The sequence below is a fragment of the Triturus cristatus genome, chromosome 9 (genome assembly GCF_964204655.1).
Source record: "Triturus cristatus chromosome 9, aTriCri1.1, whole genome shotgun sequence".
NCBI classification, from domain to species: Eukaryota; Metazoa; Chordata; class Amphibia; order Caudata; family Salamandridae; genus Triturus; species Triturus cristatus.
This window is the reverse complement of record NC_140592.1, coordinates 1,035,018,765-1,035,043,318: the sequence shown is the minus strand read 5'-3', so window position 1 is coordinate 1,035,043,318 and position 24,554 is coordinate 1,035,018,765. Positions and strand designations below refer to the sequence as shown.

The 24,554-nt window shown below is 45.4% G+C and overlaps 1 protein-coding gene across 1 annotated transcript in view; it reads left to right on the top strand.

Moving 5' to 3' along the window:
- FBXO34 (F-box protein 34) overlaps window positions 1-24,554 on the top strand; it is a 149,444-nt gene that overhangs the window by 36,809 nt on the left and 88,081 nt on the right. The gene's annotated exons all lie outside the window — the stretch shown is intronic.

Here is a 24,554-nt window from a genome sequence, read left to right as displayed (position 1 = left end):
CATACATGTTTTCAGTCGTCTGATGCTGTTAAAAGCAGTTTTTCTTTGACAGAATATTGGTGCGCTTGACTCGCCACGATGACAAGTCGTTAGGCTTTAAAAAAAAATAAAAACATATATTCAGTCGCCCATGGTCCATTACAGATTTATTGCCTGAAACAAATTATCTGCAAAAATAGACAGACCCTCAGCAGAGTGCAACGCAATAGAAACGTTCGTGCTTTTAAAGAGCCAAAGAGCTTTCACCCCTTTCTGTGTAGTTCTTTCTAAAGCCAATTGTCAAAATACCAGTGTGTTTAATAGTACATTTAATATATGCACATCTATGTTAAACTAAGAGCCCGAATTTTCCATACGCACCCAACATGCTTCTAGACACCTAGTTTCATTTAACAAATTGGTACATTCTGGGATTTGCAGTCTTTTTGCTCAATTGGAACAAAAGACTAGGGCTGTGGTTGGTGTACATGAGCAACGTGCAAACTCTAAATGTGACCTGTTACTGCTGGAGATTTGGAATGCTACATTAGTAAGAGCAAGCTATAGCAAAGAGGCCAATGACTGCATTAGAGTGAAAAAAAGTTAGTGATTAAGTGGGCATGAACACCTGAAATTTTCCAGAGCACTGAAAACTTGATTTCTCCAGGAGAGGCCAGTAATAGAATGTGTGTTAACTAGTCACTGATTTCTGTAAGTAGAAGTTGATTTGCTCTGCAAAGAACTAAAGCATGAATCTGCTCCTCTTCATTTAAACATATGTCCGACCATCTTATTTTCTAAGCATCTTTGTCTGCAAGAGTGAAATAAGTATTGGCAAAGCCAATGAGTCTCGGCCATGAAATGTATTGGATTTTCTGACACTTTTTCTTTTATGGTAAACTGCTGCCTTAAAGGAGTGCGCATCCGTGGGCACCATGTTTGAACCAGATTCGAAAATTATAATCAGATGGACTCCGAAATGGCCGTGGTGGACGCATGGTCATCCATGGTGGCTAGCCGTGATAGTGTTTTATTTATAACAATCCCTTCTTGAAAGATGGCCTCCCTGAATCAGCACTTATGCATGGCACCCGTCATTAAACGGTCTTCACACACAGGATATGACGGAATCTGAAAAGCCAAGAAGTACTGAGCCCCCCAAAACGATGATAAAATTCACGCAATGTACATCTGGCTTGAAGTGAGAACAGTGAGGATAGTATGATGTCAGGACAGACAAAAGGAGAGTCGTAGTCCACACCTCTGTGTGAGGATGGAACCCAAATGATGAAGCATGTCACAAAACGGCAAGTGGGTTCTTGTCCTAAAAGGATTTCTCCTCCCCTTCCCCCTTCTTTTGTCTGTCCTGACATCATACTATTCTCACTGTTCTTACTTCAAGCCAGATGTACATTGTGTGATTTCTGTTACCCATCATTAAATGACATTAATAAAAATAAATCATTGAAGGGTGCTTGCTTTGCATGTGTATGCAATTGCATATGCAGGCTGCCATCTTTAAATGGTATTTAAAAAAAGTAAAATGGCTACCTGCTGAGAGCACAGCAGGTGCTAAAAATTAGCATGGGGTGCAAGAGGGTACTGAGTGGGTATGGAGAGGGTTAAATAATAGGGATGTAGTGAAATGAGGGGGAAAGAGGAGCAGGAAGAGTAGATGACAAATGCAGCATAATGCAAGGTTTGATGTAATGAGACCTCAACCAATCGGAACACAGCCTGAAATGCTCTTGGATGGGACAAACGCAAGAATAGGAAGGAAAGCCTTTGATTCAAAAACGGGTAGGTGGGAAAAATAGTAAAACCATCCAATACATGAGCCAAGGTCTCACAGAATGCCTGTTCTGTGTAGACCTAATGTATTGGAAACAATAGGTCTGGCAACAGACTGCTCAAGCTGTATGTAGCTGAGACCTAATGATCACTTTGCCAAGAGCTGCAGGAGCTTTGAACTAATCATAAAAGCATATAATGATCGCTAGAAAACACTATTTTTCCTGTCTGGTCTCCTTGTTGCCCCTGTTCATGATTTGGTTTGTGTGTCTATTAGCCTCTGTGCATTGGTGAATGGCTGACAGTACGTCTGTGTGTGCCTGCAGATTTGTGTGCTTGATCCTATCAAGATCTGGTTTGTGTACATGAATGGTGCTGTGGTGTGTGAGAACGTTTGTAAGTCAAAAGTCTGGGTTTGTTCAACGATTGTTAACTAATCATATGCTGTGATCAAACAATTGGAAGTTCAACCTTTGTACAGTAAGGGACGATAGCACACCTTTTGGCTGTTGTCTCAAGCCGGGGGCAAAGTTGGAAGAATACTTGATGCTTTGACCTGTAACAGGATGACTAGCTGTCCTGTAAGAGTGGAGCTGCTCTGTTCCAGGAAAGATATGTGCAAGGTCCAGTTCATGGAGAATCTATAGTCAGGATGACTAATGTGAGACTGTTTTTGAGTCTGGAGCTATTTGAACCATCTTTTCTCCTTACAGTTCTGGAGATTGTTTGTCGTAAGCGTCAAGTCATGGTCCCCGTGGGAACTGGTGAACACTTTGTGTCCAGTGAGTGCCCTCACCACTGGAAGATTCTTTTTCATAATTTTTTAAGGATATTTCCTTCCTTCAGATCTAGAAGTTGAGATCTTCCGCTTGGGTGGCAAACGTTTTCCCTTCACAACTATTCTTTGAGATATGGAGGAACTGCTCAAAGGGATTGTTATCCCTGAATGCACACCAGCAGGGAATCTCTGTATAAGGTTTATGTGAATTCTTTACTGGCCACCTGGCCTTCCTACGTTTTTAGTTGCAAAGGTCTAAAATGGAGAGGAGTTCTGTCATATGCACTGGTGAACATAGGATGCGAGTGTATATTGTTTGACAAAACATTTAATCGTATGCGTTCTGTCTCCTCTCCTGTCCAAATAATGAAAAGTTGTCCTTGTGGATGGAAAAGGTAATGTTGTTGAGTTAAGGAATCTTGCTGATGAGTGCCTTTTTGTTCTTTAGAATGATGTACCTACTAATTTTTCTGGCTCGGTCTAAAAGGACAAACCCTTTGATTGTGTTTTTCAGGAGATCAGCACAATCTTCACGTTTCAAATAGTTCTTAATGGCCATCTCTGCACATGACTTGAAGAGATTGTTGTCTGATAGGCCATTCAGATGATGGAATAATATCGTCCTACAGTTTCTTGGTCATTTATTGGGAGTATTTGTATAGAAAGGCTTTGTGTGAAAAGTGACAAGTTTGTTTTTGTGGCCATACAAGTGGTCTTTTAATTGCTTTTGTAGTAATGTGTTGTCTTTGAGAAACTGAGAATCTTTACCACCCCTGGTTTGATAAAGAAATCACAAAATTGCCCTAGTTTAAAAAATGGAACAGATTACTTGAAAGAATGGACATTCAAGAAATGGTAGTCTCCTTATGTGTCTTGGGGAGGGTGTAAAAATGTGGTTTCATTAGGCTTGTGGTGTATAAGAACTGTGCTTCTGACTTATTAGTCAATCTATGCTCTTACCTTCATTCAATAAGGCTTGAATTTCAGTAAGAAGGTTCGGAGTACAATTACGGAGTTTTTCTCCCAACTATTCTCATCTGCTAGCAACTTGGGGCATCCTCCCTTCGGGTCTTGGGAGTCTAAAATCTACTGGCGGGGGCATTATTGTTGTAAAGTTATTTCTTTGTTGTACAATAGACCTTGGAGAGCCTTTCATTTTACTCTCGACGAGGCTCGTGGTTGTTTCTTTTTTGTTAGTCTGTTTCCTTAGTCAAAAAAAAATATGTTCAATCTGACGTTATTTATTTTTTTATTTTTTATTTGTTTTGTATAACGTCATGTCTGTTTGAAGGCACGCAGCCTAGACTCTGTTAGTTCTTGTGATTTTTATGGAAAGAATGTAGAGACCGCTAAGTCATTTGTTAAAATTTATTATGCTTGTCCTCTGCTCCATGTGATTCTTCCGAGACTGTCAGCAGTAGGTTCTCTTGGTTGTATCCTCCCTAATTTCTAGCTGTATCTCCCACCACGTACTCCACCTCAACTTGGGGTTGTCTGAATTTGAGTTTAGGGTTCACCTGTGCCTGGTGTGCTTTGCTTTTCCTCGCTGATCTAGTAAATGTCAAGGTCTCTCTTTGTCTGTCTCGGTCGGTCTGTCTCATAAGCACTGAATTGTCCCGCCACGCATGGGGATCTCCGGAGCAGGCCTTTCATAGTCGCATCTACTTCGCCTTACTTTGGGAAGGCCATAAAAACATATGTGACGTTTTGAATTTTTGCGGCCTTAAAAACAGGCTGTATTGACAGTGTTTACAGAGTAACTTTAACATTTAGAAGAAAAAAGGGACAGACCCGTCAGTCACATAAAAATTACTTCAAAATTAAGTGATCGTTTTAAAAACAAACGCTTTTTTACTTATATATATATATATATATATTTTTTTTTTATTAAGTAAGCTGAGAAATAGTACATAGCAATGTAGCCTGTGTAGGCTTCAGTGTTGAAACAATGCAAATAGGACACTGCTCCTTTAGGAGCCTCTTGACCTCCAGTGTCCCATCATCCCCTGTAGGTGTCAGTTAACTTGTGTATTTTTCTCTGGCTCCTCCTGACTTGATTCCGGAGCAGAGCTCTGCTTTTATAATGTTTTTTTCCCCACACAGATCTCAAACTCCGGTTTGCTAAACTGATTTGCTCAACATCCTTTAGGGCGCAGAGTATTTTTAGATAATTACCTGACAGGAAATGTATCTAATTTTTCACAAAATGCCATCCCTTTTTGGGAACTGCCCAGAATGTGGCGGTAAAATGGCAAAAACAGACCCGCACAGGATCTGCATCTTATGTTTGCCAGACTCTCATGACACCCAAGACGTGTTGCCACTGCAACACTCTTTCCAGTTGCACTTGGAGGGAGGGTGAGAAGATTCTCCTCCAACCAACTGGAGTACCACAGACTGCAAGATTCCCCGACTGGTGAGACGAGACTGCACTCTCTACAAGTGCTCATAAGTTGCTCTCTGAGGATTCCCGCAGGTGGAGATCCAAAAGGAGAACATCTGGAGAAAGACATTGCTCCCATTCATTTTAACGTTGAGAAGAGGTACTGCAACTGCTTGCTCGCTGTCTAGTTTTTTTGATGTGTCGGAACTCAAACCAAAAAGTTGAGACCAATCAATTCAAAATCTTGGTTCAACACTTGGGGAGAGACTACAACTCCGACAATGCACCTAGCTTTCCTGAGAACTGTACGGCTTTCATACAAGAAGCACATTTTTAGAGAAAAATCCACTTTTTTTTTTTTTTTTTCGCAACCAACTGGACCTTGCCAAGAATAGACCCAGGGAACTCTTCAACATTGTAGAAAGTCAAATCTCCCTTTCATCCCCTTGTGAAATAACAGCCACTTATGAAAGTTGCGAAGAAATTGCCAGCTTCTTCACTGAGCGTCTCAAAAATGTATCAATCCTTCACCCAATTCTCCTATCTGCTTCTCTCCTCACATTCCCCATTAGACTTACTGATGACCAAATAGACCTATATTATACTATGGACAGCTATGATCTTTCCCAACTGAAAAACAATGACAATTGTTACCACTACAAACTACTGACTGAAAAAGAAGTCTTCAATATAATTGTGAACTTAAAGCCTATCATCCACACTACAGATCTCCTCCCGTCCACAATAGTACAAAACCTCAACCACTTCATTGCTACGTTCTGGACAAAAATTATCAACCCATCCCTCACCTCAGGCTCTATACCCGATTTCCTCCAACTTGGCCAAATCACGCCCATACTGAGAGAACCAGGGGCGGACCCTAATGATCTCAACAACCTCAGACCAATCTCCAACCACCCGTTCTAGCCAAAACCATTGGGAAGTGCGTTCTTCAACAACTTAACCAACATATAGATGCTTGCAGCCTTCATGACGTCTTCCAATCTGGATTCAGACAGGGCTGTAGCACAGAAACTGCCATGCACAATATCTACGATGACATGCAAAGAACCTTAAGCGAAGCATGCTTACTCATCCTACTTGACCTATCGGCGGCCTTTGACATGGTCAATCACTCAGCTCAACTTGAGACACTCAAAATCCGCTCTGATATTAATGACACTGTACTTAAATGGTTGCCATCTATCCTTCAACACTGCTCACAACAAATCAAAATTAACTCCTGCCTTCAAACCCACACGTTACCCTTGGTGTTCCCCAAGGCTCAATACTCTCCCCTTCCCTCTTAAGTCCCTTCATGGAACCCCTTACAATCTTCCTGAAGCAAGCAGGGGATAAGTATCCCCTATATGCTGATGACTCACAACTCTACTACAAAATTAAATCACCTAGTGACATCCTACACCACAACACCACACTAATCAAAATTCAACCCTAATGTAACTTAAACCACTTGAAGTAGAACCCAAACAAAACCGAATTAATACTGTTCGCCCAGAAGAGCAGTGACCAACCAATCCAAGAATGGCTCTCGAACTTGCATTCCCTAAACTGCTCCTTCGCCCTGTCTACCTCTGTAGAGTCCAGAGGTATCACCCTCGACAAGAACTTGACAATGAAGGATCACATCAAAAGCACAGCCAAATTAGCCCGTTTCTCACTGAAATGCCTCTAGAAATGTAAACATTTCATCCCCGACGACTTCAAGACAGCTATACAATCTCTAGTTCTCTCTTAAATGGAGTATGGAAACTTCATCTTCACAGGGACTCCGAAAATTCACCTAGCACCCGTAAGATCTGTGCTCAACACAGCAGCCAGTCTCATAACTGTTGTTAAATGATTTGAACACCTCACTCCAGCCCTCAAGTCCCTTAACTGGTTGCCCTTTGAAGAAATATGTATTTACATAACTGCCTGCATCACACAGAAAGCCCTCCACACACATTCACCGACCTATCTAAACAACAAACTTACGACAGCTGGACAAACCAGAACACTGAAGCTCCAACTCACTCCTGCTTGTCCATCCTAAACTGACCAGAAAAACCACCCAGGCTTGCTCCTTATCTGGAAATGCACCCAGAATATGGACTGCTTTCCCTAGAAAACTCTGTTGCAACCCCTCCCTCTCCTGCTCCAAAATGAACCTGAAGCGCCATCTCGTCAACAAATAGCTTACCACTCTCGCCAACCGAACTATGCTCCTTTTAGCTCATTTCACCAAGAATCAACCGCTTATGACAGCTGATTTTTGACTGTGTGTTCAGCGGCTTATTAAGGTAGTCGCTACACTGCTTTAGACTGTCCTAAACGTAAACTAAACGAACCGGCATACTGTAATCACCCCTTTTCCTGCTGCTGATTCCTCCCCCCTCTGTTTCAGGTTGAATCTAGAATTTATGCTTCAAGCATTATACGCAGAACAACGTTAGACAATGTCTCACGATTTCCTTTGTAATGCATGTTTGCAGTTTATTTTATGTAGGGCACTTTGATACCTTCGGATCTAGCTTGCGCTGTATAAAACGTATAAATAAGTAAATTGCTATGTATTCTAGCCTTGGAGTCAAATGTAGCGGACTCTACCGGTCATTAAAGGCCCGCTACAGTGTTAAAGTCGCAAGCTGACGGCAATGGCCATTAACAAGGGAACAGGCCTTTAATAGCCGGTAGAGCCCACTACTGAAGGCCCTAAGGCTATAAGAACATTCCACCCCTAGAGGGCAGAATGTTCCAATTTGTAAAAACTAAGTCCTCTCGGAGCTGAAGGTTGACATTTGAGGATTAATGTGAATTCACGTTATGGCGCTGCAACTGGGACTGGGGTGTAATGTCGCTCCACACGGTTTTGTTTGAATACTAGTGTGCTACCAGGGCAAGGCACTCACCCAGTGAGCACACACGCTTGGATTACTATTTCGTCTAACATGGTTAAATGGATAAACAGGTATGCATCCCACTAACCTTAAGTTTCCCAAGATGGCCACCGAGCCTGGGGCCAAAAACCCAGGTGACACCCCCCGCCCCCTTGCAAAACCAGGTTGTTTTGTGATGGGTCATTTAGATGTCTCCTCAATACGTTTTGGGCCCTTGCCTGTTGCGGGTACTTGACCCACCCACCCATTGGGAGGACCATTTTTATCGGGAGCGCTGGGTGGTACGAAATTTGTGGTTCCATGCTGATTCCAGTTGTTTCCCACACACATCTGATTCTTTTTCATCAAAATTTGAGGTTTGCAGGGGATTCTGGGCAGGGAAACGTTGTGGATCCATGAAAGCCATACCTCCCTGGACTCCCCCTGGTCTCTAGTTTTCAGAAATGTGTGGGTTGGTAGGTTTCCCTAGATGGCTGCCGACCCCGGGACCAAAAACGCAGATGCCCCCTATGTATCTGAAAATGACCTGGTTTTGCAAGGAAGGGGGAGGGGGTGTCACATGAGTTCTTGGTCCCCGGCTTGGCGGCCATCTAGGGAAACCTACCAAACCCACACCTTTCTGAAAACTAGAGACCCAGGGGAGTCCAGAGAGGTATGGCTTACTTGGATTCCCCCCCCAATGTCTCCGTTCTCTGAATCCCCTGCAAACCTCAAATTTTGATGAAACAACATTTTCTACACAGTTTCGGCACAAATGTCCTATCCCACTGCGCTCCCATACCCCCCCCCCCACCTCCCTCAGTCTCTCCCGAGTAAAATTATACCTCACTTGTCTGGGTGGGGCAAGGGCCTGTGACTAGGAGGAGCCAAAATCATAGGGATTAAGGGCTACCTTTTTTTTTTTTTTTTTTTTTTTTTTTTTTAAATAAGTTTTTAGCCGATTCTGCATTGGACACGCACACAAGTGAGGTATCATTTTACTCGGGAGAATGACAACGCTGTGGGGTAGGACATTTGTGCCTTCACGGTGATTCCACACAAATATGTGGAAAATGTTTTTTTTCTTTTTTTTTTTTTTCTTTCAGCTACATTTGAGGTTTGCAGCAGATTCTGGGTAGGAAGCCATTGGGGTATGCACACAAGCTGTACCTTGCTTGACTCGCCCGGGTGTCAAGTTTTCAGAAGTGTGTGTTTGGTAGTTTCCCAAGGTGGCCGCCGAGCCTGTGGCCTAAAACCCAGGTGATTCCTCCCCCCCCCCCCCCCCCCCCCCTTGCAAAACCAGGTCGTTTTGAGACAGGTAATTTTCATGTCTCCTCAATACATTTTAGGGGGAATGTGGAATTTTGTGGAGCCACGTAGATTCCAGAACTTTCCACCACAGAAATGTGAGGAAAATATTTTTTTTTATTTTTTTTTATTTTTTTACAAAGTTTGAGGTTTGCATCTGATTTTGGGTAACAGAACCTGGTGAGAGCTAGACAAGTCACCCCATCCTGGATTCTCCTGGGTGTCCAGTTTTCAAAAATGTAAAGGTTTGCTTGGTTTCCCTAAGTGCCGTCAGCGCTAGGGTTCAAAATCTACAGCTAGGCACTTTGCAAAAAAAGGGTCAGTTTTCACTGTGAAAACGTGGTTTGTCCACGTTGTGTTTTGGGCTGTTCCCTGCCGCGTGTACTAGGCCGACCGACAAGTGAGGTACCATTTTGTATCAGGAGACTTATGGTAACTTAGCATTGTAGAGCAACTGTTATTTCCTATTGACTTTCGATGCATTTCTGCCTTCCAAATAAAAGACTATGTGTAAAAAAAAAAAAAAAAAAAGTCGCTTTAAAAAATGTTCTATAATTCTCATGCTAGTATGGGTACTCACAATATCGGAAATATGCAAATAGCTACTGTTTCTAAACTCTGTATTTTGTTCCCATTTCAGAAATACATAGGTGTCTTTCATCCCGGTTTTCTTTTTTTTTTTTTTTTCTCTTCACTATATGCATTTTCCCAAATTAATTGCTATATACCCAGTACATAATAAACTGTTGCAAGACGCTGCTGAGTTATTGGCTCTGGGTTCGTCGGGATCTTGGTGAACCTACAACCAGAAAGGTCCAGCAGATGTAACGGTATATTGCTTTCAAACATCTGTTGGTTTTCTGACAAAAGTCTGTCAGGCCCTGAAAGCTGGGAAAATTGTGATTTCAGCCCCACAAATCATTTGCAGGGAAAAAACAGACGTTTTAATTTGCAGCACTTTTTTCTCATTCCCCCCCCCCCCCAAAAAAAACATTTTGCTGTCTTTTGGCTAGTTTCTGGGTCTCCTGCATTGGAAACCACAAACCCTGGGTACCTTTAGAATCCCCATGATGTTGGAAGAAAAGGACGCAAATTTGGCGTGGATACCTTATCTGGTCAAAAAGTTACAGGGGCCTAAGCGCGAGCTACCCCAAATAGCCAAACAAGCATTGGCATAGCCAGTAGGCCTCACCTTTGGGACCTTATAAGTGTTGTGACATGCAGCACATTATCACCCACCGGGCAGATTTCTCTAATGGAACTAGTACTTATGTAAAGTGCTTTGATGCCTTCATTGGCGCTACATAATGCAAAAAATAACAAGCATTTGCAATGCATCTCGCATTTTTAGAAACTTTGTCCTATTGATATTGTAAATAACAATGCCTTTTATTTTTGCAGGTGTTTTTTAAACCCATAAATAAATGGCATGGTTGTTTACAATGCCAGTAGGTCTAAATCTCGCAATTGCGAGACCTATTGCATTGCAAATGCATGTTTTTTTATTTTTATAGTCCAATGTTACAGAAGACTGAAGAAATTGGATCGATCACATGAGCAAATGCAATGCAACTTTGCCTCACATGCAAGTACTGCATGTTTAGTGCAAGTTTTCTCAACATATGACATAAGCATAATGAAAACATAGTAAACTTACTGCACGTACATGAAGTTAGGAGCAAAGGTACATGCGACATTTACTGCACAAGTGGCAACAGAGTAACCTCTACCCCTCGTACACATCATCCCACCAGTCGCCGCATGAACGCACCATACATTGGTATGAGCAGAGCAAGCTTCCCTCACAGCTACAGGAGGTACCTCACAGGCTGCAAAAGTGCACCACCCACTCGGATAGTTACAGCACAGGCAACATGAGTAAATACTTCCAACACTCAACATCTAAACAGCATCTAAAGTGCAGGCTAGGCAGACAGAGAACAAGTGCCAGTACAGGGATTTAAAACCTAGACGTGATGAAGCCACAAACTGAGATTGGTTTTGAACCAATTTTACTATACTCGGCAGAGGTTTTGTCCTTCTCAATATGCAGTGCCAATTCAGTGCATTTCCCAAGTCACCCTCTGCAATCAACTGGGGGCATGGGGTGCAGAGCAATGACACTCATTAACAACTGAAACCAGGATTGTATTTTTATTGCTAGAATAAGGTTAGAAAGTGCAGGGTGCTCGTTTCCTTCCCATCTCTGCTGGGAGATAAGCGACAGGGACAATTAAGTTCCGCAACTGTGTAATTTCAAAGGCATCTTTTTGAAGTCTGGCTTGGCTCCCAGCGCCAGGCGATTGTTGGGTGCAGCGGACGTCGGAAGGAAGGAGGCACAGCATTTACAGCATCCATTCGAATATTCCAGAATACCCACTGTAGTTACTAACTACATGCTGCATTAAATTGAAGTATTTTATATTGCCTGCATTCGATACATTATGAATGTAATATTGCATGCACTGCACACAGTTGGAAATGTTAATTACAGCCATCCACGTAATGTAGTGGTAACATGGCACCTAAGGTTGTCAGCACATGAGTCGTGTTTTTAAGGTGTCATTTTCTTCCTGCTGTTTGAAGTGCTTCCCAGACTTCCGCTCGTGTGTGTTGTTGAATAGGCTCCCGCTGGGAGTGAGCTTGCTGGCGCGACACCTGCTGTTCATGCAGCAAATGTATCCTTTGGCAAACCCCCAGGGCTTCAGTCAGCTTCTGCTTAGCTGCTTTTGTGATCTTAGTTTGCAAGGATAAAGTGATTGGGTGGCAGGGACTGCAAAGAGCATACGACGCCGCAAGACAGACAAAGAAAGGCACTTTTTCTTTTTTTTTTTACCTGTTCCTTTGCAGCAATAAACAAGGTGGAAAGCCGAAAGGAAAATGCAGAGAGAAGACCTAAAAAAAGTTATTTTGCTGCGTCTACATTAGAGTTAAACCAATCCCCTATTTACAACCAGCATTGGCCGCGCGACGCGGGAAGCTTGAAGTAATGTAAAAAACAAAAAATAAACGTGCTAGTGATGCGCCCGCGCGCGCAGCAGCACAAAAAGGTGAGTGATCGTGCTGGAAGGGAGGCAGATGGCGGCTGCGTGCACGCTCACGTGAACGCAAGCGCTAGGCCACCAAAAGCCTGTGGCAGCACTTTGAAAACCCCGATACTAAATTTCTCACAGAGCAGCGCATGCGCTGGCTCAGCGAGACCTAATAAGGAATGAAACGAGAAGTGCTTGCAGATTTCTGAGGTGGGGGGGAGCGAAGGCGTGAATATTGGATAGTCAGTACTCTCAGTAAGACAGGCAATATATTGATAGAGCACTGTGAACACAAATAGAGCCTTTGTAAACCCCGTGCAGCACTAATAATAGCAGGAACATTACCTAAATGCGATGTTTGCAGACCATTCTCACCTCTAAGCTTGAACAGGCCAAACATCGAAAGGAGCAAACATTAATTCTGGCAAAAAGGATGCGGTGCAATAATGTTAATGTTATGAAACTGGCCGATACGGCCACTGATTACAAATGAACACTCGCACCCTTACTGACAAAAGTGGATACTTTCTGTCTGATATGTTCTGTTTAACTGGTGTTCGTTCACAAGTAGATGCTTGTGAACACAAATGTAACCGTGCCAAGAACATGGAACTTTATCTGTATCCAAAGCTTCTGCAAAGCAGGGCAAGTGTCACTGACTTCATGTGGGAAGGTGGGGTAGGTCTGAGTTTTGCCATATCCAGTCAAGGATCTTTTGAATCTGGTAAGTTGTTACTGGAGAGAATCAACGTCTGTGGAAAGATTCATGAAAATATGCAGCGGAAAACTATCTGTGGAATAACGGTGAAAATGTACATTCACGTTTCTCCTTTTTTTGCATAAAAAATTAATACACGCCATAAAAGACATTTGAGTGCAAAATCATGTTTGACTCGCAGAATCGGGAATGATGGGATTCTCCTACCCACCACTACAAAGGAATTTACTCGTAAAGAGTTTAGCCGGTATGATGGAACTTCAATGGGTACAAATCTTTTCTTGGAGGCTGGTAAGGTGGGCGTTTCAGAGTGGTTCCATGTGTAAAGTGGGAAAAACACTAACCTCTCACGTAGATTTTGAAAAAGCTTGTCTGCTTCGGTTAACTTTAGGAACGCTGCATTTAGAGATCAGAAAACAGAATTGGTTATGTCACTTGAAAATGCAAGTTAATCTGGCAAGTCAATGTTGCATTTGGGCTCTGTTTCTTTAGGAAGCTTTGTGCCGGCCCATTTTGTTTATCATTGATTTAGCTACAATGTTTCATTTGCTCAGAAGTAATTGAACGTGTGCGTGTGGTAAACTTGCCCCTTTCTCTGTTGCTGTCAATCAGATCTGCTGCTCTTTGGAAGCCCATGAATAAGGCACTAGAAAGGAATAATGCAAGACCCTTCTCCTAGTAAGTTCTCAGGGTTGTCCATGCCCTCTCTTGTCCATTTGCCTTCCTATGTATATACTCTGTGCCACGGTATTCACTGTTACGGCTGCAGATTTTTTTTTTTCCTCTTCGCCATGGCAGTTATTTTTCTCCCATTTACAGTTGTATATAATTTTCTTTCAACTGTTTATTTGCATTTTCAGTTGTACAAGTACGAAAACTGTTCAGGTTATATCTAGTCATATAGCTGCAGTTTCTGTGAGACATGTATGACATGCTAATGTATTGTCCGTGTGGGGATTGCATTGCATATACCCGCGGGCCTTTGCAAGGGGCATGAGAAGGAGTATATTTAAGAGTCCAGCCTGCTGTGCGGCTGACGCCTTGGCAGTCAGTAATTTGTGTGACAGGCTGCAAGGCCTTTCTGCGGTTATGTAGCCTGGTGCCCCAAGCCTATTCCCCCTCTCCCAAGGTTCTCCACTGCAACCTATGGAACCAGTAGAACAGGGAGAAAGAAGAAAGGAAGGTAGGGGGGAAAGGAAAAAATACTTTGTAAACTACTCTTTATGGGGGGCGGCACCTGCACAGAGGGGCAAATGTCAGCGTGGGTCAAGAGGGGAACCCCCAAGAGTCTGGGAGCAGTGCACCTCTCCGGTATTGCCTGGGGTGAGTGTTTGGGGGGACGGTCTCCAGGGTTGTCTGTGTCAAAGGTGGTATCTTGCAGTAGGAGCAGATGGCCAGCCTATGCTAGACAATCGTCCGCCTCGCCCATGGCCTCAAAGTTGCCGTCTGGGTGGCCGCGAGCCTGCTTACCGCGTCCCTTGGGCCTAGATTCATTAATCAGTCAAGGTCTCCCAGGCCTCCAGCCCCTTTGCCTACACTCCCGCACCCCTAGCTTCCCCTCTCAGCAACACCTTCTCCTCCAACCTTGTCCACATGGTGAAGTCCATCTCCCAGGTCTCCATCAGAGGACCTGTTCTCAACCCCCAGGCCAACGCTATCTGCTTCTTGAGCAGAATGAGAGCCAGGTCTAAACCCGGTGCCCACCTTCCAGGGAATAAGGTCTGGGAGCACCCCGAGGAGTCACGTCTCGGTTGTGCACAGGGGTACGCGACCCAGATTGGCATTGTCCGTTTAACATCCTTCCCCAGAATGTCTGCAATTGAGGGCAACCCAGTCATGTGAGAAAATGCTATGTCTGGGTGCGTACATTTGGGGCATCCGCGCGGACCCCTACCATAGTTGACCTGGATTCTGTGTGGCATAAGGTAAGTCATATGCTTGTAACGGAATTGTATATATTTTGAGCACGTACTCTGGGAAAACCTCTGGGGATATGCTGCTTTCTGTGCCACTTCAGGTCTGCGATCTATCCCTCCCACTTGGTCTTAAGTGCCGCAACGAGCTTCCAAACAATCCTGTTCAGTGCCCTGTAGAACCAAGTCACAAGGTGTCTGGCTGAGCCCATTGACACCAGAAGATGGAGCACCACTTTGGTTTGAGGCTCATCTCTTTTCTTCCCCCATCCCAAAGTTCGCTAAAGGCTCTTGTCCGGACTTCATAAGTTAAAAACTGGCTTAGGGTAGGTCATGTTGAGCAGTCCTCTCCTCCATGGGGAGTAATGTGCCCATGTAGAAGCAGTTTCCTACTGTCACAAGCCCGTCATCGGTACAGTCGGATAATTGTGCAGCAGTGAAAACGAGATGGGATCTCTGTGGGGGTAACCCCTCCAGAGGCAGGGCCTGGGGTGTAAAGGGGTGTCTCCGTGGTCATCCCAATGCTACAATACTATACTGTTTGGAAGGTGTGGTGCTTGTTTTTACCATCGCAATCAGATTGGAGTAGAACAACCACACCCATTTATCCTTGGCTTTCCAGAGTCTCATTCGGAGCATGACCTCCAGGAAATCCACCTACCCTTGTTGATGGCATTTTTCAGGTCCACCGACATAATCATGGGCCCGGGTCTGGACTGTACCTCTGGGATAAAGCCATTCTGGTATTTGTGTAGGAGTGCCGGCATGTGCAGCACTAATCGTAGTGCCAGTGCCTTACTTAGTATTTTGAAGTCCAGGTTAAGCATGGACAGGAGGTGGAATGCCATGGTGGGGGCCCCCAAAGCCTTAGTTTTGTGAAGCGTGAGAACAACCGAATCATTCATCAAGGCTGGTAGAGTTTCCAAGTTCAGAAACTCGGCGTAAACTGCCACCAGTTTTCGGAGCGAACGGTCTCACACATACGAATAAAACTCAGCTGGGAGCCCATTGGGCCCTGGGGTTTTGCTGTTGGCCATGCCCTTATTGGCACTTAGTATCTCTTGCGTTGTTACTGGACCCCTTGGTCGTCCGTAGCTATCCACAGCAGGGTCCGGAGTGGGAGCTGCTCCAGGAGGGCGGGCCCTGTCTCCTCCAGGGTGACTTCCGGACGTCAGTAGAGCTCCATGTAAAAATCCCTGAACGCGGCATTGATGGCCTCGAAAAATATTGCATTGTGCGGTCTTCCGCACAGAGTTGAGTTATAGGTGTGCATCGAGTCTCCGGTCCGATCTGCCAAGCTATCTTCTTCCCAGGACGTCCCTCCTCCTCATGGGCCCTAGCAACATAATTTTAGTAGTCATGGCACCGCAGGCATTCCAGGGCGACATTATACTGTTCCTTAGTTTTGAGCATCCGGGGGAATGCTCCTAAGTCAGTTCCCAGAGCATTGTTAAGCTTGTGTAGTGTCGTCCAGGGTCCAGTTCCCTCCGAGTGCCCATGGTTTGGTTCGGGCAGTGTCCAGATCACCACCATGAACACATCACTACACTAGTAGATACCGAGCTCTGGTTAAGTTCAGAGTACCCCAGAAGCATACTGCAATGAATCCCTATAACAAGCAGTCTAGGACTGCTGGGCATAGTTGCCACGCAGTTATCTATGGGCGTTTATCCTCTGGTCGGAAGCCCATTAACAGCAGGCTGTCATCTGAGAGTCCAGCTGAGATAATCTGTGAATGTAATATATTCGTTTAGCTGGCTTGAACATGCAAATGGTCCAGTCGAGTGTGTAATTTGTAAAAGGGTCGTAATAAGAGTAGTCCCGTTCCAACCCATGTGAGTCCTCTAGATGTCCTCTAGGCACTAGTTCTGCAACCATGCCCAGAAACCCGCCGACGACCTGTGGGCCTGCGCCCCAGGTAGGGACCGGGGTAGAGACGTCTAGTGAAGTGTCCCCCGCATAGTTAAAATCTCCACCCAGGATCAAACCATTTTCTGCAAGGTGACTCTGCGGCACTAACATGGTCTGGAGAAAAGCGATTTGGTCTTGGTTCGGTCCATAGAAATCTGCCCTGGACTAGGACGAATCTCCACTCCTTATTAATAAATGTTCTGTCCACCCCTTAAAGGTACCCATGAGTTTCTTGTAGCATGGCAACGTGAACCCCTCATAGTTTGAGATACCTGTGGATGTGTTGCCATTTAGTTGCCTACCACATCTCCTGGATGTGCAAGACCAGGCCTAACTGGGCGCCCGGAATTCTGGTCCTTGGCTTCCCCATTGCAGTGATAGGCCTAGTAAGCACCTTTCCTCCCAGCGAACGTTGGCCCAAGGGATGGCCTCCTCAGTCCGCACTCCTCCACACACACCCACAGCAGGCTCCTCCGCCCAGGGCAAACTCCAGAAGGGCCACCTACCTCCGTCCTGGTTAGGTTTTGCTGCCACGTCACTGTCCGCACCCTGGGAGTTGGTGGGGTCTATACTACGTAGGCCAGCACATGGGAGCTGCATCCCAGAGGAATGCCAATTTGCTCCAGGGCACCTCTGTCACACAACTGGTGAGAAGTAGTTGCCTCGTTTGGTGTCTCAGTCTCAAGAGTGCGCCCCCTTCCTCCCCAGATGTGGCCAGCGAGGAGCGCCTCAGGTTTGCGTGGTGCTTGTTTTTTCCCCTTTCTATGCCATAGCATCTCTAAGCGCGACTTTCAATGCTAAGCCAAGGCCAGGCTTCACTTACCGGGCCTCATTTCAGGGGCCCCCATGTCTCTCCCTTCAGCAGTGTCGGGAGGGGGGGGGGGGGAGTCCAGGCCATCCTCAGCCAGGCCCACTGCACTGGCCCCATCAGAAGTGCGTGAGCACCAGGCACTGACTCGTGCCCCAAGGTCTCTGCTTTCCCGGGTCAGCACCTCCGATCACTTCTCACCTTCACCATGGGGTCCGCAGCTTCTCTTGACATCCGAAGCGAGGAGGGGTCGGAGGAGGGGGGGGTTCGGGCGCCAAGCACATTGGCCACAGACATGCAGCCAGACCCCCTTGCACTTGCAACACAAGGCGAGGACCTACATTGTTGCCCCCCTCGGGACTCTGCTGCAGTCTTGGGCACTTGGACTCGGCCACTTCTCATTTTTGGGGCAGCCACAAGCAGACCGGCACCTGTCACTGCAGGGGGGCTCCCCCCCACCCTGGGCTTCAAATTACCCGTGCCTTCGCTTCTTGGGGACCAGTGGCGTCCCCGGACAGCAAGTTCTGCAGGATTCACTGCGGGCCGGTGCGGAGCACTGGTTTCAAGCATTTGTCATCTAGCCACACCCCCACAAATACAGTTGGATAGTAATTATGGTTTACTGAATGGGCTAGGAAGCTATTTACACAATGTTGACCACACTTTACAAGCTGGTAGCTGATAGTAACTTAAGTATTAATTACCATGTGTGATAGAGCCTTGGCTACAGTACTGTTTAGAAAGACCTCTTCGCTGCTTGATGTAAGTTGTAGAAAGATCAGATCTGCCTATTTTATAGGCCAGCAGGAGGCATGCTAGCACTCCAAAAATGTTTACATTATTTGCAAGTTTAGATTTATACATTTTAAGAATAACGCACTGCTTCAATTCCAAGCAAAATGGTAACTTTCAGATGGTGTGATCCTTGTGCTGGATTTTTTAATACGTTTGTTCTGTGTTGCTGGATTTCCAAATTTTCTCATTGGGTAATAGCTCCGCAATCCATCATTAAACAGTCTGTTTCCACAAGAACTGACTTGTGTTATGAATCTTGTATGTCCAGGACCTTAATTACAAGTATCTCCCCACCAAGGAAAGTCTTTCTGTGGTGATCTGCTTTTGCCATTACATCACTGGCTAATTTCAAGGGATAGTGCTTCCTCTTTTTCAGTCCTAGATAAAAATGTGAAATTATTGATGAACCATGGAAAGAAAAGTTACCAGACTACATTTTTATCCAGCAGACGTCTGCAGGCTGCCACTTTCTTGTCAAGTTAAATGTTTCAAAATTTGAACAGTAGTGAGAACTTTGTAGCTTTCTTCTCCATAGACAGCCAAAGAACATTTGTGATTCAGAAGCCAGAGAAGCTGTTATGCGGCAGTCTTTGCCCTCCTGACTTAACAGTTCGAGCCATTAATGATTATGTGGTTATGCTGAAAACAAAGGCACCTCTCCAGTGACAATTGACCAACTGCACTTGAGACATTTTAGCTACGTACTTGTTTTTGCTTCATCATAGCCTTACACGCCAGAGGAGACTGTGTGGCTGCTCCATCTGTTGATAGAGCTGAGTGAGTGGGTGCTGGAAGCATTGCTCTTTCGCCCTAACCACTTAAACACCGCACGTATTGATTAAGTGTAGTGTGAATGCCTGTTCTGAGTCCACCTGAGCCCACCTGCTATCCAGTGTTACCCTGGTGGGATCGTGGTTCCAGGGTCTGCTCACTTTTTCCCGCTGCTATTGCTAAAGGACTCCATTGCCCAGAGTGCATAGCGCTACACCCGGCTGCCGCTAACAAGGGGGAGGCGCTGTGGTGAACTCGCGCACGGGACGTGTCCGGACGAAGCCCGAATGAAGGGCGGGCCTGTCTGAACCCATCCGAGACAGGTAGAGGCTGGGTGCCTTATGTACATCTGACTCCCAATAGCAAGGTACTGTTTAGTTCTATCTGACCTGCTGCTATGCCTCCTGTGGGGGCCGGTCCATCTTGCAAGTGCAGGGCAGGTGTGGGAGGAGGGGTTGTGGGAACGCTTGATGCCTTTTTGACAAGGGCAGAATCTGCGTTGATCCATGAGATTCAATTAACAGAGCGCAGGCTTTCCTTAGAACCTTTATTGCCCCTAACTACCGGTAGTCTGGTTCCCCCTCCTGCCCCAACACACACAGATATGCCATCTGCTACACCTCCCCTTCCCCTAAGCCAGCACATTTTGGGCTTCAATACACCACTACCAGATATTCCATCCAGCCCAGATACTAATTCAGGCATAACAATGGTTATAACTAGGGGCAAGAAAGCAATGGAGGGTGAGAAAGGGGAGCCACCATTGAAGAAAAGACTAGGGTCCAACAAAGGCCATTCCCGACCATCAGGTGGAGCCAAACAGAAGGTAGCCTCAAGGGGGCATGGTGGATGCAGTCAAACTACCTCGGCCGCCATCGCCGTTGTTAGCCCACCTTCATCTATTGAGGAATCCCTCTATACACGGATAGTGCAGGGAATTTAAAATCTTCTTGACCCCCTGATGCAAGAACTGTGTTCGATAGAGGATAGACTTAACACAATTGAGCAGGACCTGTCACATACTGTCTTGAGTACTTCTAGAGTACAGTTGGATGAAGGGGGTAGCTCTTCTCAGGGGGGAGGGGGCGTTCAGGATAAAAGAGGGGTTGCCACTAGGGCACCGAACTCCATTGAATCAGCCCCAGCCGATAGCCATCATATCTTTGTCACGGGGAGGCCCTAGCTTACCGGGTACGCAGCCTGTTTCTAGAGAAATCCATACACGCTCTTCTAATCGATTACGCCCTGCAGGTGCCCAGAATGCCTTTAATTTTTTACATCTTCCCCTGGAAGCCACTCCCTACACTGTAGTTTTAGGTAATGTCCCTGTTTTAGCTCCGCAGGCATCAGAGTATTTGTCAACCCTGAGAAACAAGGCCTTACATTTACTGAGCTTAAGGACGGGGATTAAAAACCATTTGTTTCATGAATTCAAAATGGTCCGCAGAGTACCATGGGCAGGGAAGTCCCAAAAGTCCCTCGGGGGTGACTGCGTGGTTCTAAGTTTCAGGTCCCCTGGTCTGGTTCAGCAAATTCTGGAGAGGGTAGGGGACCTTGATGTCAGGGATGATATTTCTGTTCTCCCCCTGGGGTACTTTTACCGACCCCCGGATACTATTAGATTTATTGAAGGGAGAGGGTCTTTAAAAGCACATGGTCAATCTAACTATCCCGTCCCCCTTAATAATAGTTTCGATGGCCTCTCCTCATTAGAGCACACTGACTGACTTTTAGCACCTGACCGTATTGATTTATCTGGGACTGGTATATTTAGGGACTCTGAGGCCCATGATAATTGTCCCCCTACTTGCATCCCACCCGACTCCCTTCAAAGAACTCGGGATATTATAACTGAGCCGGACGCATTAGGTGAAAACCCTGGCCAGCACGGGGGGGTCCACCCCGTCCAAGTGGAACAGAAAATGGAGGGGTGGGGAGGCATGGTCAATGCTCACCTAGCAGGCTCCATCTCATTTGATTGTCCCTATGGCTCAGACACGCAGGTGGCTGAGATCGTACCTCCTCCCTATCCCTTACCAGAAAGCCCATCCCAGGGGCACCTTAAGTCTGTTATGAAAGTTGGCTCCTGGAATATTGCAGGTCTTCTGCCCAAAATCACATCCTGCGATTGGGCAGCTTTTATTGAACAGTTTGACATTCTGGTATTCCAGGAGACCTGGTCCATTGATCAGGTATACCATCCCGGGTTTTTACATTTTTCCAAACCTGCTCAAGGGGGACGGCAAGGTAGACCCATTGGCGGTCTCACCTGTAGGCCGTAGAGGACATACTACCAGAAGTATTCTCAAATGATATGAGGAGAGTAAGATGGTCTTGGCTTATTGAGAAGGAAGGGGATCTGGACGCGATGCAGGCCCTGGTTGCCCATTCAATAACCCGTCTTCAAAGCTGTGCCTCACAGGAGGATATTGACCAAATCGTTCCCCAGGTTCATAGAGACCTGTTTTCAAAACTAAAATCATATTTTATCAAGACCAGTAAAAAGAAGGCAAAGGCAGGGGTACCAATGGCCACCTGGTACAATAAAACCTGTAGAGAGGCTTATCGTTTACTGACAAGGGCCATTAGATCCAAAGATATGGGAGAAGTTAAACTTGCCAGGGCAAATTACACAGCAACCCAACCCAAAGCTAAAAAAGATTGGGACGATAATCTCAGGCACAACTTGCTTTTAGGCAGTAACGAGCAAATCATGATAAAATTCTGGCAGCTGGTGAAGTGGGAGAGTGGTGAGACACCTCTTACACCTATTAATTATGTTCCGCCGGAACAGTGGACCTAGTACTACAAGGCCCAGCTCTCGACCCCCGTTAATCACTTGGAAGATTTTAAAATCCCTTCCTTGATACCCACCCTTTTATTGACTAATTCTGAGGTTGAGACAGTCCTCTCCTTAATTCCGAGAGGAAGGGCCCCAGGCCCCGACTGCGTACCGGCGGATCTATTTGTCCGTGATAAGGACAATTGGGTGGTTTATATCACCTATCTTGCTAACGCCGTTGCTAGAGGTGCGTGCACTCCTGACACCTGGTCTGGTGCAGTTATTATACCGGTATATTAAAAGGGGGACTGTGCCCTACCTGGCAACTATAGGCCTATTAGCCTTATAGATTCCATTCAGAAAATAGTTGCCAGGTTGGTACTGTCGTATCCAGCTGTGGATAGAGGAATCCAAGATATTATCTCCCATTCAGGCAGGTCTTCGCCCCCACACCAGCACGATCGATCAGGTGCTTAAGTTTGTGATGATTTACTGGCGGGCTGTCATCCTAGGTGGGGGCGCGCTATATGCGGCCTTTATTGACCTGAAGCCTGCCTTCGACTTGGTCCCTCGTAACAAAATGTGGAGAGCTTTTATGGATGTGGGGATGCCGTTGGAGCTGCTAGCAATGATGGTCAAACTGCGCGACTCCAACCACGCACAGGTCCGATGGGGCACCAATGGAGAAGTTACAGATAGATTTCCGGTGTTAAAGGGTGTGCGCCAAGGATGTGTCCTCGCTCCTACACTGTTTTCTCTATTTATTGATAGGGTGGTACAGTATTATTCCACATTCTGTCGCGACCATGAGTTGGTGGTCAATGTGGATAAGACAAAAGTTCATGGTTCTCCACACGCACAAAGCTATTAAGGGCAAAGTCTACATGAATAATGTTCTTTTAGAGCAGACTGAAGTGTTTACGTACTTGGGGATAACTTTAAACAGGAAGCTACATTGGAAGCCTCAGATCGACATGCTTGCTTTGAAGCATGCGCAGCTGGCTGGGGCTCTTCTAAAAGAGCATAGGCTTTCTTTCACCAAACCCATAGCTCCCGCCCTTAAAAAATACAACTCCAAAGTTGCTAGTGCAATTCTATATGGCGCTGAACTGTGGGGCCATGAGGACATTATCCCCCTGGTTATTGCTCAAAACAAATTCATGAGGGCATTAACTGGTCTGCCGCAATCGACTCCATTGGTGCCCTTATTTTTGGACCTGGGATGCTTCTGCATCGAGGATCTGGCTCAATTCAGGCCTATAGCCCTGTGGAGAAGGCTTTGGGCCACCCCTGAGCTCTTTGTATGCCAAAGCCCTTTTGGATTTTAGGGGGGGTAGGGTGTTTAAGCAAGATCAAGTGGCTTCAGTATATTAAAAAAAAAAAACCTGCTAGAAATAGGAATGAGTACACTATGGGATAACCCAGAAAAGCTTCCGTTGCCGACAAAAAAAGTGCTTAAAGCAGTTTACATGGACATGGTGAAGACTAAGCGCTTTTCTTCCATCACAAGGCCAACACTGACCAGGGATTTTCTTTCGATTAAACACGAGCTCGGGTTTGAACCATATTGGGATTTTATTCTAAAACCAATAGACAGGAAGCTCTACCACCAGTTTAGGGTAGGTTCCCTTCCGACTAGAGCTTTCTCCAGCAGATGGTCCATGCCAACGACAGAATTGTGCCCGACGTGTTTAGCACAGTCTGAATCAATCGCCCATTTCCTATTTGTTTGCCCGGCCTACAGGCTACCAAGGTTGAAATGGCTTAAACCCATCTGTAACACCCTTGGCACGAAAGCTGCTAAAGAGGCCCTGAGAATACTACAGACATGCACTCAGGAAACCATTGTTATTGCCATGGCAAAATTCCTGAGTTGGGCATAGGCGATACGGGCCAAAAAATTAAGGGCTTACTGTTCTGACTTGTCTTAATCTGTTTTGCCCTAATTTTGTGGGATGCTTGGCAGTTTTGAATTTGCCACCCTGTTGAGACCCGAGGCAGGGCTATTGATCTTATGAATGACCGGGGTAGCCTTTTATCTTTCAGACCGCTATACCTGCCTGGCTTTACCACCCTTTTTAAAAAAAAAAAAAATTCTAACCAACCAAAGCTGTGCGGACGTATTCTAAATACCACTCTCATAATTAATTGTTTTTATAGTATATCAGTTTGCTGATCTGTTGGATTATTATCTTATTTTAAACATCTTACAGCGATTGTTTCACAACAATGCTATTTCTGTCTCGACTCAACCATTTTTTAACTAAGTATTTTTAACTTGCTTAATTTTAATTGATTGTAATGTCTTTTATGGTTTTATAATCGAAATAAGACTTAATGAACTGAACTGACTTGCTTGTTTGAGGAAGTTATCCAGACCTACAGACAGGACCAACTCCTAGCTTTGACTGTTCATGTCAAGTCAGTGGATGGCATGGGCTGAAGTTATCTAAACCTTAAATACACTAATGACTTTGAAAGTCCCAGTTACGACTGCTGGCTACCTACCTTCTGGCGCGATCATCAAATCCTCTGGATCAGGTATACTTCGAAAGGGGAAGCAATGTACTACTGTAGCTTCTAATATGAAGCACAGATTTCATCAGAAAAGCCAGTGAGTTGACCAACTTGCTACTTTCTGCACAGCGAACCAACAAACTTACATTACTATCTTCAGGCAACACAGTGCCTTTCCATTGAAACAAT